The 15,765-nt window shown below is 47.4% G+C and overlaps 1 protein-coding gene across 1 annotated transcript in view; it reads right to left on the reverse strand.

The window, feature by feature from the left end:
- TAL2 (TAL bHLH transcription factor 2) overlaps positions 1-15,765 on the reverse strand; it is a 137,230-nt gene that overhangs the window by 61,436 nt on the left and 60,029 nt on the right. The gene's annotated exons all lie outside the window — the stretch shown is intronic.

Below are 15,765 nucleotides of genomic sequence, written 5' to 3' on the forward strand. Positions count from 1 at the left end.
ATTGTTTCGCTGATGGTTTAATTATTCTGTATGTTTCATGCTTTATTTCTGATGTCCTATTATATTCCATCCTGTTATTGTTATTTATTGTTTGTAAGCCGTTTAGGGATTTATTTAAATGAAAAGCAGCAAAGAAATATATCAAATCAAATATTTTATTATCCTATATTATTTCTTCTGTATCTGTGATGTTCATTATGTTCCACAACAACAACGATAATAATTTATTTTGTATACCCTGCCAATCTGACTGGGTTGCCCCAGTCACTCTAGGCTCCTGCCATCAAAAATAAATCATTAAAAACTTCCTGAAACAGGGCTGCCTTCAAATGTCTAGAAGATGTATCTTTTTTTTTTTTTTTTACATCTTCCAGGAGGGCATTACACAGGACGGGTGCAACTACGGAAAATCAAATCAAATTTTTAATTATTCGTGCTATGTTCTAATTATATGTTCCACCACTTTACTGTCATTTATTATTTGTAAGCCGCTTGGGGATTCATTTGAATGAAAACATTGACAGGGCCAGTCCCGCACACGCCTTCCTTCACTTCTTTGCACCATGTGGCAACCTAGCCCTGCTGTTTGGGGGGTCATTCAGCTGCCTGCCTCCCTCCCCGCCCTGCTCCGCTTGATTCCGCTGCTGCAACGTGTTAGCTCTCAGCTCCCGGTCTTGCAACAAATCCCTCCAAGGCAGCGACACGGCTTTTCCCAGCGTGCGCAAAGAAGCATTGCAGGACATCCCCGCTCCGCTCAGCGCCTCCCAAGTTCCTGCAGAGGGCGCTGCTGCTGCTGCGCCGGGGACACTTCGGCGCAAGAGGGCAGCAAGGGGAGAACAAAGGGGTCGTCGCCTGTTGCAACCCGGCTGAGCTGCAGCTGCCGCCGCCGTCGCCACGAAGGGAGCAAAAACGAGCCCAGGGACTCCCGGAGGAGCGCTTTCCGCCGCAGCCAAACCGGTTTGCAAAAGCAAACAAAAAACAAAAAAAAACCAGCCGGGGGTGTGTGTTTGGGGGTTGCTCACAATTGCATTGCATATTTAAAGGCTTGCTTTTTAAAAAATAAAAATAAAATAAGAATGCAAGAAGGGGAGTAGTTTGCATTTGCAGCTGAAGCGCGCCCGCGCGCTCCGGGTCTGGTGCAGGAGAGGCGGTCGGCAGGAGCCACCTGCTGGCAAGAGGGAGCTGGAAGTTGCTCGCGGGGAGGCGTGATCCTCTCAGGGAGGCCTCCTCCCCCCCCCCGCGGGGAAAGGGGAAGACCCCCCAGCACCACGTGGCGCCGGCGGAGGAGGTGCCCCGAGCGCGCGCCCCGGGCTGCAAAAGCTGGAGCAAGTGGCATAGCGATCGCGGGATCGCTGCTGTGCGCACGTCCCGCCCCCCTCATGGGGGAGAAGGGTTAGTTCGTAGAATCGCAGAAGTTGGAAGAAACCCCCAGCTTCTAGCCCCATCTCGTTTTGCTTTTTTTATTTCTTTTAATCATGATTTTTATTGAGTTTTCCATATTCCATTTCATTCCCTAAAACATCCAAAGTTTACATTTTTACTCAAAAAGAGCAACGACCTCCTTCCCTCCCTCTTTTCTGACTTTCCTATAACATTAACATATTTATCACATTTCTATAATCACTTCTTTACCTTACATAATCATTTAAAAATCACCCTCTCATTTGTAAATTAGCTCCTTCTTTCCTCATTACCAAACATTTCATGTTAAAGCTACCAACATTTTCAGGTGTTTACAGTTTTCTTTCAAATAATATGTAAATTTGGTCCAGTCCTTTTGAACAGTGGTGTAGCGTGGGTTGTCAGCACCCGGGGCAAGGCAAGTAATTTGCGCCCCCTAACCCATGGATTTGCGCACCCTAACCCTAACCCCCCTAACCCCCAGATGTTGCGCCCGGTGCGGCCAGCCCCCCCTGCACCCCCCACGCTACGCCACTGCTTTTGAAATCTTTCATCGGGTCGATTCCTAATTTTCCCCATCAACTTTGACAACTCCAAAAATTCTACCATCTTTATCTGCCAGTCATCCAGGGTGGGGAGTTCTTGCTGCTTCCATCTTTGGGCCAGGAGGATTCTTGCAGCCGTTGGGCGACAGGTGGCTATCGGCACCTCCTCTACTTGGAAACCTCCAAGGAAGGAGAGGTCCCCTCTTGCATGAAGTCTGTTTATGGGCAAAGACTGGATTTATGTTGCACCGGGGGCAGGGGGACGTGGAGAGGCAGGCCACCCACCTGTCATTATCCTCCGTAGCGGATTCTGAATGAAATGTCTCAACCATTGTTTTAGAATTCTTTCTTTGGACCCCAAGTGCTCAGGAGAAACTGTGGGAATCTTTCTGCAGTTTCTACTTTTAGTTAAGTATTTTCATTCATTCACTTGATTTAGGGGGGGCAGCTGCACAAACCACAGAGCCTAGGACTTGCCGATCAGAAGGTCGGCGGTTTGAATCCCCACGATGGGGTAAGCTCCCGTTGCTCGGTCCCTGCTCCTGCCAACCTAGCAGTTCGAAAGCACGTCAAAGTGCAAGTAGATAAATGGGTACCACTCCGACGGGAAGGTAAACAGCATTTCCATGCACTGCTCTGGTTCGCTAGAAGCGGCTTAGTCATGCTGGCCACATGATCCGGAAGCTGTGCGCCGGCTCCCTCGGCCAATAAAGCGAGATGAGCGCCGCAACCCCAGAGTCGGCCACGACTGGACCTAATGGTCAGGGGTCCCTTTACCTTTACCTAGCTGCACACATATAACCCCCCTAGCTACCCCCATGAAGTCCGTTTTACTGTGGAACTGCTCCCACTGTCAGAAAGTTCTTCTTGAGGTTGAGTAGTGTTTCTCCTTTCTTGTCGCTTGAATGCATTGGATCAGGTCCTACCCTCTGGAGCTGGAAGAAATAAGTTTGTTCCATCTCCCATGTGGCAGCCATTTAGGTCTTTGCCTGACAAGTGGTTTCTTTTAAAAACAACAACAATGCAAATCCTGGAGAATTTGCTTGCGGTTGCAAAAGAGCATGTCTGGGGGCCAGTGCCCTCCTTCGCTAAGGGCTAATACGACAGACAAACGTTCTGTTCCTACTATTTTTCCAAAGTCACCGCCCTACAAAATAAATATTGTACTAGTCTTGATTTAAAGAGAGGACTCTCTTTTTTCAGACAGTCCACTGGCTTTTCTGCATCCTCAGAGGTGCATCAGGGCCATTGCATCAGCCTGCCAAGGGATACAAACAATCCGCAGTTCCTGCTTTGCTCTGCTCTGCATGCTTTACTTAGGAGTAACTCCCTGTCTGTTGTCTTTGTCCATGGAGTTTTCTTGGCAGGGATACTGGAGTGGCTTGCCGGTTCCTGCTCCAGGTGGATCACGTTTGGTCAAAACTCTCCACTATGACCTGTCCATCTTGGGTGCCCTGCTTGGCATAGTTCATAGCTTCTCTGAGTTATTGAAGACCCTTGAATAAGCAAGGATGTTGGGAAAGATGGAGGGCACAAGGAGAAGGGGACGAAAGAGGACGAGATGGTTGGACAGTGTTCTTGAAGCTACGAACATGAGTTTGACCTAACTGTGGGAGGCAGTGGAAGACAGGAGAGCCTGGTGTGCTCTGGTCCATGGGGTCACAAAGAGTCGGACACAACTAAACGACTAAACAACAACAACTCCCTGTCTCTTTAAAAGAGAGATAACTTCGTAGTCAGGGCGCAGGGATTGCTGGCCGGGCAACTTGGAAGCTCGACTTTATAGAAGCCTGGAGTGTTTTCAAAGTAGATTAGATACAGATGGATCTGATTTGGGAGATGAATGGGTGGGCCTGGAAGAGATGGAATAAAAGGGTAAATGAAGGAACAGATTGAGAGGGAGTGACAGTTGACGCAGAAATGATGAGTTTCAAGTTTCAGGACTGATTTTACACCAGGGAAGCTAGAGATTATTAACCATGACTAAAGAGTTTTGAAAGAGAGGCATATTTCCGTTTTATTTTAAGTATGCATTGTCTTTCTGACCAATGATATTTTCATAGAACTGTAGAGTTGGAAGGGCCACTGAGGATCATCTAGTCCACCCCCCCCCCCCCGCAATTCAGGAATCGAACCTGCAACCTTGGCATTAGCAGCACCACACTCTAACCAGCTGAGTTTTGATTTGGGGAATGTAATCAAATGAATCTGATGGTGGCAAAGAATCGGCAGTGAGTGCCAGAAAATGCTTACAAGCACTTGGGGAAAGAGCTTCCGATTACTAAGTACAGTGGTACCTCGGGTTACAGTCGCTTCAGGTTACAGACTCCGCTAACCCAGAAATAGTACCTCACGTTCAGAACGTTGCTTCAGGATGAGAACAGAAATCATGCTCCAGCAGCGTGGCAGCAGCAGGAGGCCCCATTAGCTGAAGTGGTGTTTCAGGTTAAGAACGGACCTCCGGAACAAATTAAGTTCTTAACCCGAGGTACCACTGTACCTGGTTCCATAGTCAGGACTAAAGTTAAGAGACCACCACACATGACAAGACCTGCCAAGAAAAAAGAATTTATTTATGTATGCTACAAAAGCGGCAAGAGTCTTGTTAGCACAAGGATGGAAAAACGAGGAAACCCCAACAAAAGAACAGTGGCAAGAAAAACTGATGAGCTATGCAGTATTGGCCAAATTGACACATAAACTCTGTGAGAAGGACAATCATGACTTCAAAGAAGATTGGGAACTTTTTACAAATTATTTTTTTTATAAAACCAAAATGACTTGGACTCCTTGGCAGGTTTTGAATAAACATCCACAAATTTATTAATAGAATACATGACAGATAAGGGAATGATATGTACCATTTTTAATATGCAGAGAATAACAAGCATAAACAAAATGGAGAAGGGAGCTGAGGGAGGGAGAGGTAATTGACTATTTGGATTGATAATTTGTTTTGTTGAAATTGTTTAATAAAAATATATATTTATTTTTTAAAAAGAGACCACCACACACACAAAAAAATCTCTTCTCCAGATCTTACTCAACTCTCCACTGCCCACTGCTGACTTTCATATATAACTTTCATCTGAGCCAGTTGAGGTTGCAAAGCAATTTTAGGCTCTGGATGTAGACCTCAACCCAACACACTTTAGATGGCAACATGTGTTAACTCACTTCAAAATAGAAAGGGCTGTAGCTCATTTGCACAGAAGGTGTTAGGACTCTGCTTGGCCAGCAGTCATGGCCCATGGGAGTTGTAGTCCACCAACATCTGGAGGGTACAACATTTGGCTACCCTTGACTTGGGTCTCCAGCTGTTTTTGGACTACAGTTCCCATCATCCCTGGCCACTTGGTCCTGCTAGATAGGGAGGATGGGAGTTGTAGTCCAAAACTAGCAAGAGACCCAGTTTGGGAAACCTGGAAAGGAAAATGGGAGGCGAGGAAATACTGCAATATATTGCTGTAGAAATAACAATGGGTTTCTCCTAAATAAGAAGAGCCGGTAAGTATGCAGTTTGCTGTTTTAATGCCCGCACAGAGCTGGCCAAGTTGCCGCTGAAATGAGATTTCCATCTGACAGGAGCCCTTTATACTCTAGATAAACCCTGCTAGAACATGGGCAGGGAGGGGAGAGAGAGAGAAAAGGAAATCCCAAACCAATTGTTTGTCTGTGTTATGTGTGTTTGTATTGCTTAGGCAACAAAGTTCCGACGGGGCAATCAAGGCATTCTAAGCCTTCATTCCATGCTCTAATACAGGCATCCCCAAACCTGGCCCTCCAGATGTTTTGGGACTACAACTCCCATCATCCCTGACCACTGGTCCTGTTAGCTAGGGATGATGGGAGTTGTAGTCCCAAAACATGTGGAGGGCCGGGCTTGGGGATGCCTGCTCTAATATGTCTCTTGAGTTCATTGATCCATTTCTGCAGCCAAGCAAAACACTTTTGTACTGTGTGCTGTGTTACCTAGCCCCCTTACGACATTTAATACTCGGGGCAACTGGTGGAAGAGAGCCCCTTTTGTTGTCCTGGGGCTTGCTGTATCACCACCACCCTAACATAGCTGCGTATTCCACCTCCCATATGCCATCACATGAACCAGGCAAAGGGTGTTTTAATATTTTTTTCCCTCCATTGTGGACAGCAAAAGAAGGTTGGGCAGAACATTACATTTACGTGTCCGTGTATATGTTTGTTTTTTCCATGGCATGGCAAACTGTAGGCTGTTGGGGAAAGGGCGTACATCAGGAAAATAGCATGGGAGGGGAAAGGTTAACCTCCCTTCTCCGTTCCTCTCCCCTCCCCAAAAAATCTGGAGCAAAACCACCCATGCTGCAGCTAAAAGGTAAAGGGACCCCTGACCGTTAGGTCCAGTCGCGGACGACTCTGGGGTTGCGCGCTCATCTCGCTTTATTGGCCGAGGGAGCCGGCGTACAGCTTCTGGGCCATGTGGCCAGCATGACTAAGCCGCTTCTGGCAAACCAGAGCAGCGCACAGAAATGCTGTTTACCTTCCCGCCAGAGTGGTACCTATTTATCTACTTGAACTTTGACATGCTTTTGAACTGCTAGGTTGGCAGGAGCAGGGACCAAGCAACGGGAGCTCACCCCGTCACAGGGATTCGAACCGCCAACCTTCTGATCGGCAAGTCCTAGGCTCTGTGGTTTAACCCACAGTGCCACCCGTGTCCCTACCCTGCAGCTACTATGGGCCAAAATCATGTCTCTTTGTCATTGTGACTAGTTTGGGCAAGGCTGTCACCTGGTTTTCAGCTTTGTGATATATCCCCAGCAAAACATTGTGATATGCTGATATATCAGAATGTCTGAAATAAGGATGGAGCTATGTAGAGGGATTGGCTGGCTTCGTGGTTTTTCCCACATTTGATTTTTGCAAACACACAGACAAACATCTTAATTTGTGATATATTGCCCTGTCAAAAACTATGAAACCGATATAATGACTTTCCTCCCCTCCTTTCTTACTGTGGATATTCTTTATTGTTGTTGTTGTTGTTGTTATTACTATTATTATTGTTATCATTATCATCATCATTATTATTTTATATTGGCAAAGTAATAATCATACATAAGTAAGAATAAAAAATGTGCACCCCGCCACTGAGACCATTCCATTGTAACTATCCAAACTCCCAAAATTCCAACACCTCTTGTGATGGTTTGACCCCTTTCTGTTTTAACAGTACAAATTCTATAAACACCTTTCATATCTCCTCAAAATCATATCTCCTGCATATACCCTGTCTTAGCTTAATGGCACATGTTAATTTATCATTAATAGCTATATCCCACACCTCTTGTTGCAGGGATTCGAACCGCCGACCTTCTGATCGGCAAGCCCTAGGCTCTATGGTTTAACCCACAGCGCCACCCGCGTCCCTGCTATAAAACATACTGATGCTCAGTCATGCCCATGAACCAGGACATTTGTTTGCTTGCTTGCTTGCTTAAACCCTAAATCCAGCAGCAGCCTAAGCAAATGACATTAGGGAGCGTATAAATTCGACACGCAGCTTGGTTTTTTGGGAAGCGCGTACAAGCCTGGGAGAATTCGCTCAAAAAAAATCCCCGCCACCCAAATTCTTCTGCTGCTCCAAAAGGCTTCCCAGCGAGATAATCGAGTGCAGGAACAAGCCAGGAGCCACTCCAGCAGGCAAGGCCATCCCTCCAGCTGGATCCTCAGCATGCCCATATGGGCTTATAAATACATGCTGGAAAAAAGCTCTAAACAGTTTGCTTATGAGACTAAACACAAGAGCTCAAAGGCAGCCTGGCGAATGGGGAAATGAAAGGCCTTAAGACCTGCATTTGTACACAATGGGCTGTAAAGGAATTCTCAGGCTGCCCCCTATCCTCCCCTCACCCCCTTTTAGAGCCAGGCTTGCTGACAAATGGCAGAGCCCAGCTCTGGGAATTGCCAAGCCCTCGCAGCTATCAGCAAGAGGGTGGGTGCAGCAGATTAGCACCAGCCTCAGCATCTCGGAGGCGTGACTTGGGGTGAGAGCCAGTGGTGGTGGTTGTGTGGGGAACGCTCAGGTTTCCTTCTCTGGCCTCCAGCCCAAGAGGCTCCGAGTCTTGCCAAAGGGATTTGGGCGCCCAATCCTCGTTTGTGTCGCAACGGCTAAGAAAAGGATTCCAAACCAGTCTGGCAGCTCCAGAACACTCACCCCCTCCCAAGCAGCCATTGTTTCTGTCTGAGCATGATGGGGCTTACATAAGAGGCTGGTCTCAGCTCAGTTGGAAGACTGAATAGTGTGCGTACTCGTCTCCTTTTCGGTGCCAGCGCCACTTCAACCCTACCTGGCAGGGAACGCAGGTGCAATTAACCATCATGGCAAACCTCAAATCTGTTTAAACAGGGCAAGGTTGTTGCTGTTATTAAATTATTGAAGTTGCATACCACCCTAAGGTCGTGGGGCAGTCCACAACACAAAGCTGCACTTGGAAACGCACGAAAGACGTACCAAAAATAAGCAAAAGAAATAAAAATAATAATGTATGCACACTAATAAAAAATACACTCCGCAACAAAAGACTCTAAACAACACTCCAACCCATTGTTGTTGTTGGTGGTGGTGGTGCACTGCCCTATACCTGCAGGTCTCAGGGTGGTTACAGCATAAAATCACACAATATAAAAACACAAAATACATAAGAAAAATAAAAAACAACCCAAGAACCCCCCCTTCCCCAACAAATTTTCAAAGGGCGTTGGATGTCAAAATGAAATCCAAAAATCCAAATTAGCATATAACATTTAAAAACAATTTAAAACAACCCCACTCCCCCAATAATAATAATAATAATACAATTTATTATTTATACCCCGCCCATCTGGCTGGGCTTCCCCAGCCACTCGGGGCAGCTTCCAGAAAAATATTAAAATACTGTAATACATCAAACATTAAAAGCTTCCCTAAACAGGGCTGCCTTCTTCTAAAAGTCTGTTAGTTGTTCTCTTTGACATCTGATGGGAGGGTGTTCCACAGGGAGGTCGCCACTTCTGAGAAGGCCCTCTGCCTGGTTCCCTGTAACAGCACCCACCCAGGTTTAAACCCCATCCCTGTTGAAGCAATTTTATCACAAGGGGGCTATTCCACGCCCTTGTTCCACCCCCAAAGAAGCTACCCAGTGTCTCTGGGACCCACTATTGGTCTCATCCGCTCAATCTTCCGGAGACTGTCTTTGCACACTGGGGAAGTCCCTAACTTGCTGAGGGTTTGAGACCCATTGGCTACCTTCACTTTGTTTAGCCTGCCAATCGAAGCCGTTCTGGGGTGTGACACCTGTTGCATGCTAGAAGCCACAGGGGAGAGCTGTGAAGAGTGGGTACCAGCAGTGGACAAACTACCCCAGAAGGAGCATGCAGTGTCCCCAACCAGAGGCATAACCTCTCCCCTAACATCCCATACGCCCAGTCCACAATTATGCATCGTCAAGCAGCACAGGACAGAAGAATGTTACTGATGCTCCTGCTTCAAACAGATATGCCAATCTAGTTCCCATCGTTGCTACAGGATATGTGTGATGGCCTGGGATTCCGATTCAGAGGCTGAACCGGAGGAATCCCAGCCTGCACAGGAGTCCCCACCTCCAGGGCCGGCTGAACTGGGGCAGGGCCTTGATTCTGAAGCGCCTGCACCTGTGCCGGATCCTCAGGAGCAGGCACCAGGTGAATCCACTCTGGCTCCACCTCTGGCTCCAGAGGTGGTTGAGGACTCAGTGCCTACAGGTGAGTCTCCCCCTGGGTCCAGTAACCCTTCAGCCTCTCCTGAACTGCAGAGGCTCAGGGCAGAGATGCGAAGGGAACTGGTTTCTCCCAGGAGGAGTGCTCGCCTTAAGGCCAGGAGAGGCGGGTCTCCTGGGGGCCGGGACTGCCCCTGGCCTCAGAGAAGATAAAGGCCAGTCAGCCCGGTCCCAGGTTGCGGGAGCAACATCATTGTTGAGTACCTGTTCCTGCCCGGACCCAGACCTGACCCTCCAGTGTTCCTGTCCCCACCCGGCTTCCTGCTTCGGACCTCGCCCCGCTCCTTGTGAACTGTTCCCAGGCTAGCGACCCAGGACCGGACTTTGACTACGCCAACGGTAACCTTCCCCCCGGGACCAGCACAATATGTTTGCAAATAACATGAATCCATGGTGTAGTACTGAGGGCCCGAGCAGGAAGCAGCCATTGTCCTCTTTGGGCTCACCCATTCCCCGCTGCTGAGAGGAGGACATTGGCAGGATTGAAGGACATAAGAAGAACCTGTTGGATGAAGCCAATAGCTCATCTAAGTCCAGCATCCTTTTCTCACAGTGGCCAACCAGATGGGAAACCTGCAAGCAGCACCTGATCACAAGAGCCCTCTCCCCAGGTGCGGCAACTGGTACTCTGAAGCATACTGCCTCTGATTGTGGAGGCAGAGCTTGGCCATGCGTAGCCTTGCCTTCCATTACTTTGTCTTGCAAAGCCATACAAGTTGATGAAGAATATGCACTGTGCGAATCGTTCAACACTCATCTTCGTTGGATGTCCACAAATTCCAGCGTTACGAGGGAGAAATACTTTTATCTATCCACTCTCTCCATGCTGTGTAATTTTACAAACTTCTAATGTGTTGCCTCTTGCTCTCCTTTTCTCTGTACAGTCGTACCTTGGTAGTCGAACGGAATCCGTTTTGGAAGTACGTTCAACTTCCCAAACGTTCGAAAACCAAAGAGCGGCTTCCGATTGGCTGCAGGAAGCCCCATCGGAAGTTCAGCTTCCATAAATAGTTTGCAAACCGGAAGTCACTTCTGGGTTTGTGGCATTCAGGAGCTAAAACGTTCAGGAACTAGGCTGTTTGAAAACCAAAGTACAGTGGTACCTCTGGTTACGAACAGGATCCATTCCAGAGAGCCAGTGTGGTGTAGTGGTTAAGAGCGGTAGTCTTGTAATCTGGGGAACCGGGTTCGAGTCTCCGCTCCTCCACATGCAGCTGCTGGGTGACCTTGGGCCAGTCACACTTCTTTGAAGTCTCTCAGCCCCACTCACCTCACAGAGTGTTTGTTGTGGGGGAGGAAGGGAAAGGAGAATGTTAGCCGCTTTGAGACTCCTGAAGGGGAGTGAAAGGCGGGATATCAAATCCAAACTCTTCTTCTTCTTCTTCTTCTGTTCACAACATGAAAAGAGCGCAACCTGAAGCACCATATCTGCACAGGTGCGCAGTGCGTTTTGGCGCTTGTGCGCATGCGCAAAGCGCAATTTACGCTTATGCGCGAGCAGCAAAACCCGGAAGTAACCCTTTCCGGTACTTCCGGGTTGCCATGGGACGTAACCTGAAAGAACGTAACATGAAGCAAATGTAATATGAGGTATGACTGTATGTCTGTACTTTCACTTTCCACAATACCTGGCTTGCCATTCTGCAGGAACCAGAGCTTGTGCATTGTCAATCCAAATTCTGTTTTGTTAAGTAAGCTAACTCAGGGTTGCCATATTTAAAGAAGTAAGAATCTGGACACGGTTGCTGAGCTTTTTTTCTCTTTTGAGCCATCAGCAGCAGGGTGGCAACTGGGCTTCCAAAATCTACGTCTGGGAGGCAAAAAGAAAGCAACTTCGCCACATCGCTCTTCCACTAATGCTGGGGAACAGACAAAATCCAAGACATTAATTTGTTAAATAAAAAATTCCCCCCAGGCAGCCTGTTAGCCCCCGCCTCCTGGACATTACTGGAATTATCCATTTGGTTTGGCAACCCTAGGCTAGCTTCATTTGCTATGGTTTGAAGACGGCTTCAGGAAATGACCAGGGCACAATCTTGGGTTCCTGCATAGCAGCAAGCCAGGTTTTATGGAAAGCGAAACTAAACACTGCTGAAGACTTCCTCTCTGCTGCAGGGGAGCAGGAGAGTGTGTGAGCCCAAGGCTTGCATCAGCTACTCTCTGCTGATGCCAGGAGAGAAGGCAGACCTGAGGCTTACGGCATCTTCCTGCTCATCCACTTACTGCTAAGCCACAGGATACATGAGGTGAGGCAGAGGGAGAAAAGGTTATCCAGTTGAACAACTGGTAGCATTTATAGTCATGCAGCAGCTGTACAAGTGTTCAAACAAAAGGGTCAGTTTCAAGTTATGTACATATATGTAAGTCATTAGATGTTTCCCTTTGTCGTGCACAGTGTTTCTAAGACCTGGTGCATTCGTTTCTGAAATATACTCGGAGTTGAGAGTGGATTTCATGCTCTTTATTCAGCTCATATTGGTGAGGAGGAATGAAAGTTCCCCCAAAGTATCTGCTTTATATTCATTATTTGCACAATGGGCTGCACGTGATTGGCTAATTCCGGAATTCTCCTGTAGGCCAATCAGGTTGTGGATTCACTTCTACCTGGAGCTGGATTGGGTGGCTCCTGCAGACTAATCATGCTGCTGCATTGTTCTAGGACCAATCAGACTGCTGCATTCTGAATCCTATTGTTCTAGGACCAATCAGACTGCTGCATTTTGGATCCTATTGTTCTAGGACCAATCAGACTTCTGCATTCTGAATCCTATTGTTCTAGGACCAATCAGACTGCTGCATTTTGGATCCTATTGTTCTAGGACCAATCAGACTGCTGCATTTTGGATCCTATTCAACTCAGTACATAACAGTTTCATTTAGTTTTGATATATCTCTGCTTTAGCTACGACTCTTCTTAAACTACGGGCATTTTCGCAAGTGGCATCAAAACCCAGGTTTGACGTTTTCCCATTCTTTGGACTCCCAGGGAAACTCAACAACCCTGCTGCACCTGGAACAGGGTGTGGAGATCGCAGGTGAATGGGACACAGCTGTGGGCAGCCAAAGAAAGCAGAGCGAGAAACTAGGGTGCCATTTCCTAGAATTCTTCTCATTGTGAGACTTTCTCAGGTGAGCTGAGAGAAAATCCAGGACTGTCCCTGGAAAATAGGGACACTTTGCAGGGTCTGTCCTCAGGGCAGGGTTTGGGCCTACATGTTAATGAAAAGAGTGAGGCTGGCTGATCTCGGACTCTACACTCCCATCTTTGAACATGGTTCTTTTCTGCTTTCTGTATCCTGTTAGCGTTCAGCAGGAAAACTATAAAAAGCATCTTCCACGTCGCTCGCTGAAAACACCTTCAGAGCGGTGGAATGCTGGCGGGTGGTCTAAAAAGAGCAAGGGATCATTAGGAGGGCAGAACGTGTGAGCTTCAGTTCCCAAGTTGTGGCTGCGCCATCGCCGGATAGAACTGAAGAAGGCAGCTTTTAAAATATACTGCTACTAGGAGCAAAGCCACACAGCCTGAAACAGCTCAAGTACAAAAACACAGCAACTCGGCTGCTCAGTGTGACAGGCCGGCATGAACGTAACCCTTCAGAATTCTTCTCTTTTCCACTCAGCTCAGAACACAAGAGCGCAAGCTCAAAGGTTCTGCCCTGATGTTCAAAGCTCTCCATGAGATTGGCTCTACCAATCAAAGCAACCACTTCTCACTCCCAGGAACATGGTCTCTCGTACCAGCTGCGATTCACTGGAGGGGGAAAAATGCAATAGCCTCCAAGCAGGGACGCACTGCAAGGGCGAGGGGGCAACACTGTCGAAAACAGCCAGGCTTTAAGTCGAACGCAAGGCCTTTTCAGACAAGAAATGAATGGCTTGAGCAGCCTTCCTCAGTCCGGTTGTTTTCTCTCAGAGGGTTTTGCACACCACACTCATGGCAAAACTGCCCCACATACATTTTTAAAAGGTAAATGACGGGGGGACCCTGACCCCAATTTCAAATGCCGCCTGCAAGCAGTTTGCTCATTTCTCTGGTGAGAGAGCTACCCCACCCCTGGGCAACGGCGGAGGAAGCTGCTTGGGCGCCTGGGGCAGCATGCCCAGGGGCGTGGCAAGCCGCACATAGGGGCAGGACACACCACAGCGCCTCTGGAGTCTACCTGCCTCTTCCCACTCAGCCGCCCTATAGCTGGGGGAGGAGGCAGGAGGCAGACCTTTTGGGCAGCACGGAGCCTGCATGTGCCCAAGCCACTGCATCTCTCCCAGGCCCCGCGGTGAGTGTCGCCCGCCATTTTGTCACCCCCTTCAGTGGTGACATCCGGGGTGGACCACACCCACCGCAACCCCCCCTTCCTCCATCCCTGCCCCTGGGCAGGGAGACAGAAAATAAATAAATATAATACATTTTTATTTATACCCTGCCCTTCGTGGTCCTGAAAACTGGGCTCAGGGCGGCTAACAACAGATTTAAAACAGTATAGAAGATGAGCAATTAAATAGCCCTGAGATGGTACCTTTGATGTTGTTGGGGCCAGTGATGGTGTTGTCTGGATGTGGCAGCAAAGTTGGCATCTGGGTTTTATTGCAGGCTCTGGTACCAGTGTCCATGTTATGTCTGGTTGTTTTATTATTGTGGGTGAGGAGTTAAGATTGGGTGGCTGTCTGTAGGCGATGAAAGGTCTTCCTCCCAGAGCTTGAGAAAGAGAACTGTCATTGTCTAGGAGAGGTTGTAAATCTCTGATGATGTGCTGAACTGTTTTAACTTAGGAGCTGTATGTGATTACTAGTGGTGTTCTGTTATTTTCTCTTTTGGGTCTGTCTTGCAGCAAGTTCTCGCTGGGTAACAGTCTGGCTTTGTTGATCTGTTGTTTAACTTCATCAGGTGGATATTTTAGTTCCCAAAAAGTTTGCTGTAGATCTCTTAGGTGAGAATCCCTTTCTGTAGAGTTGGAACAGATGCGGCTGTAACATAGAGCCTGGCTATATACAACTGATTGATTTGTATGTTTGGTATAGTAGCTGGAAGCATGTAGATATGTTTGCCGGTCAGTTGGTTTTCGGTATAAGGTGGTGTCTATGTGCCCATCCTGTGTTTTTATACTGGTGTCCAGAAAATGTTTTTCTTGCATAGGTTGGTTAATTCTTAGGTTGATGGTGGGGTGAAAGTCATTTAATGTCTGGTGGAACGTGTCTAGGGTCTGCTGACCATGTGTCCAGATAATAAGAATATCGTCAATGTATTGCAGGTACAAGAGAGGTTTGAGTGGGTAGTTTAGGAAACGTCCCAAATCTGCCATGAAGATGCTGGCATACTGTGGGGCCATGTGGGTATCCATAGCTGTGCCACTGATCTGGAGGAACAGGTCATCTCCAAATTTCAAGTGGTTGTGAGTGAGGACAAAATGGCAGAGTTTGGTAGCAAAGTCCACTGTGATTTTATCTGAAATGGTGTTCCTTATAGCTTGTAAACCATCATTGTATGGGATGTTGGTGTACAGGAATCCCACATCCATAGTGGCTAGTATAGTATTGTTGGGTAGATTGTTCAAAGATTGTATTTTCCTCAGAATTCTCAATGGAGGCCTTGCAGACTCCAGGTAACATGAAACTTACTGTTTTGTAATACGACACATATTCTGACATTAAACGGGAAGTCAAGTGCACCTAGAGTCTGTTTGACCTTTGTTATCAGACTACTACTACAATGCTTTTGACTAGGAGAGGGCTATGCTTAAAATCTCAATATTTAGAAATCCCCTCAAACATGTTATGACCCAAACCAAACCCAGTTTTCTTTTTTAAAAAAGCTTAATTGTGTGTGGAACGGTAGCAGTGGCATTTCTACCATTCACTCAGGGTTGAATGCATTCATCAGAGAACGGAACGGATTCAATCACACTATTTATGTTATTCTTCATTCGATTTATATCCCACCTTCCCAGGGCGGCCAACGTCATGGCCTGGACCACCCCAGACCTCATAGCCCGGACTAGCAGAATCACGTCACAAGGCAATTTATAAGACAAAATTGCACAACAATTTTAAGT

This window comes from Podarcis melisellensis, assembly GCF_964234715.1.
Source record: "Podarcis melisellensis genome assembly, chromosome: 17".
NCBI lineage: Eukaryota > Metazoa > Chordata > Lepidosauria > Squamata > Lacertidae > Podarcis > Podarcis melisellensis.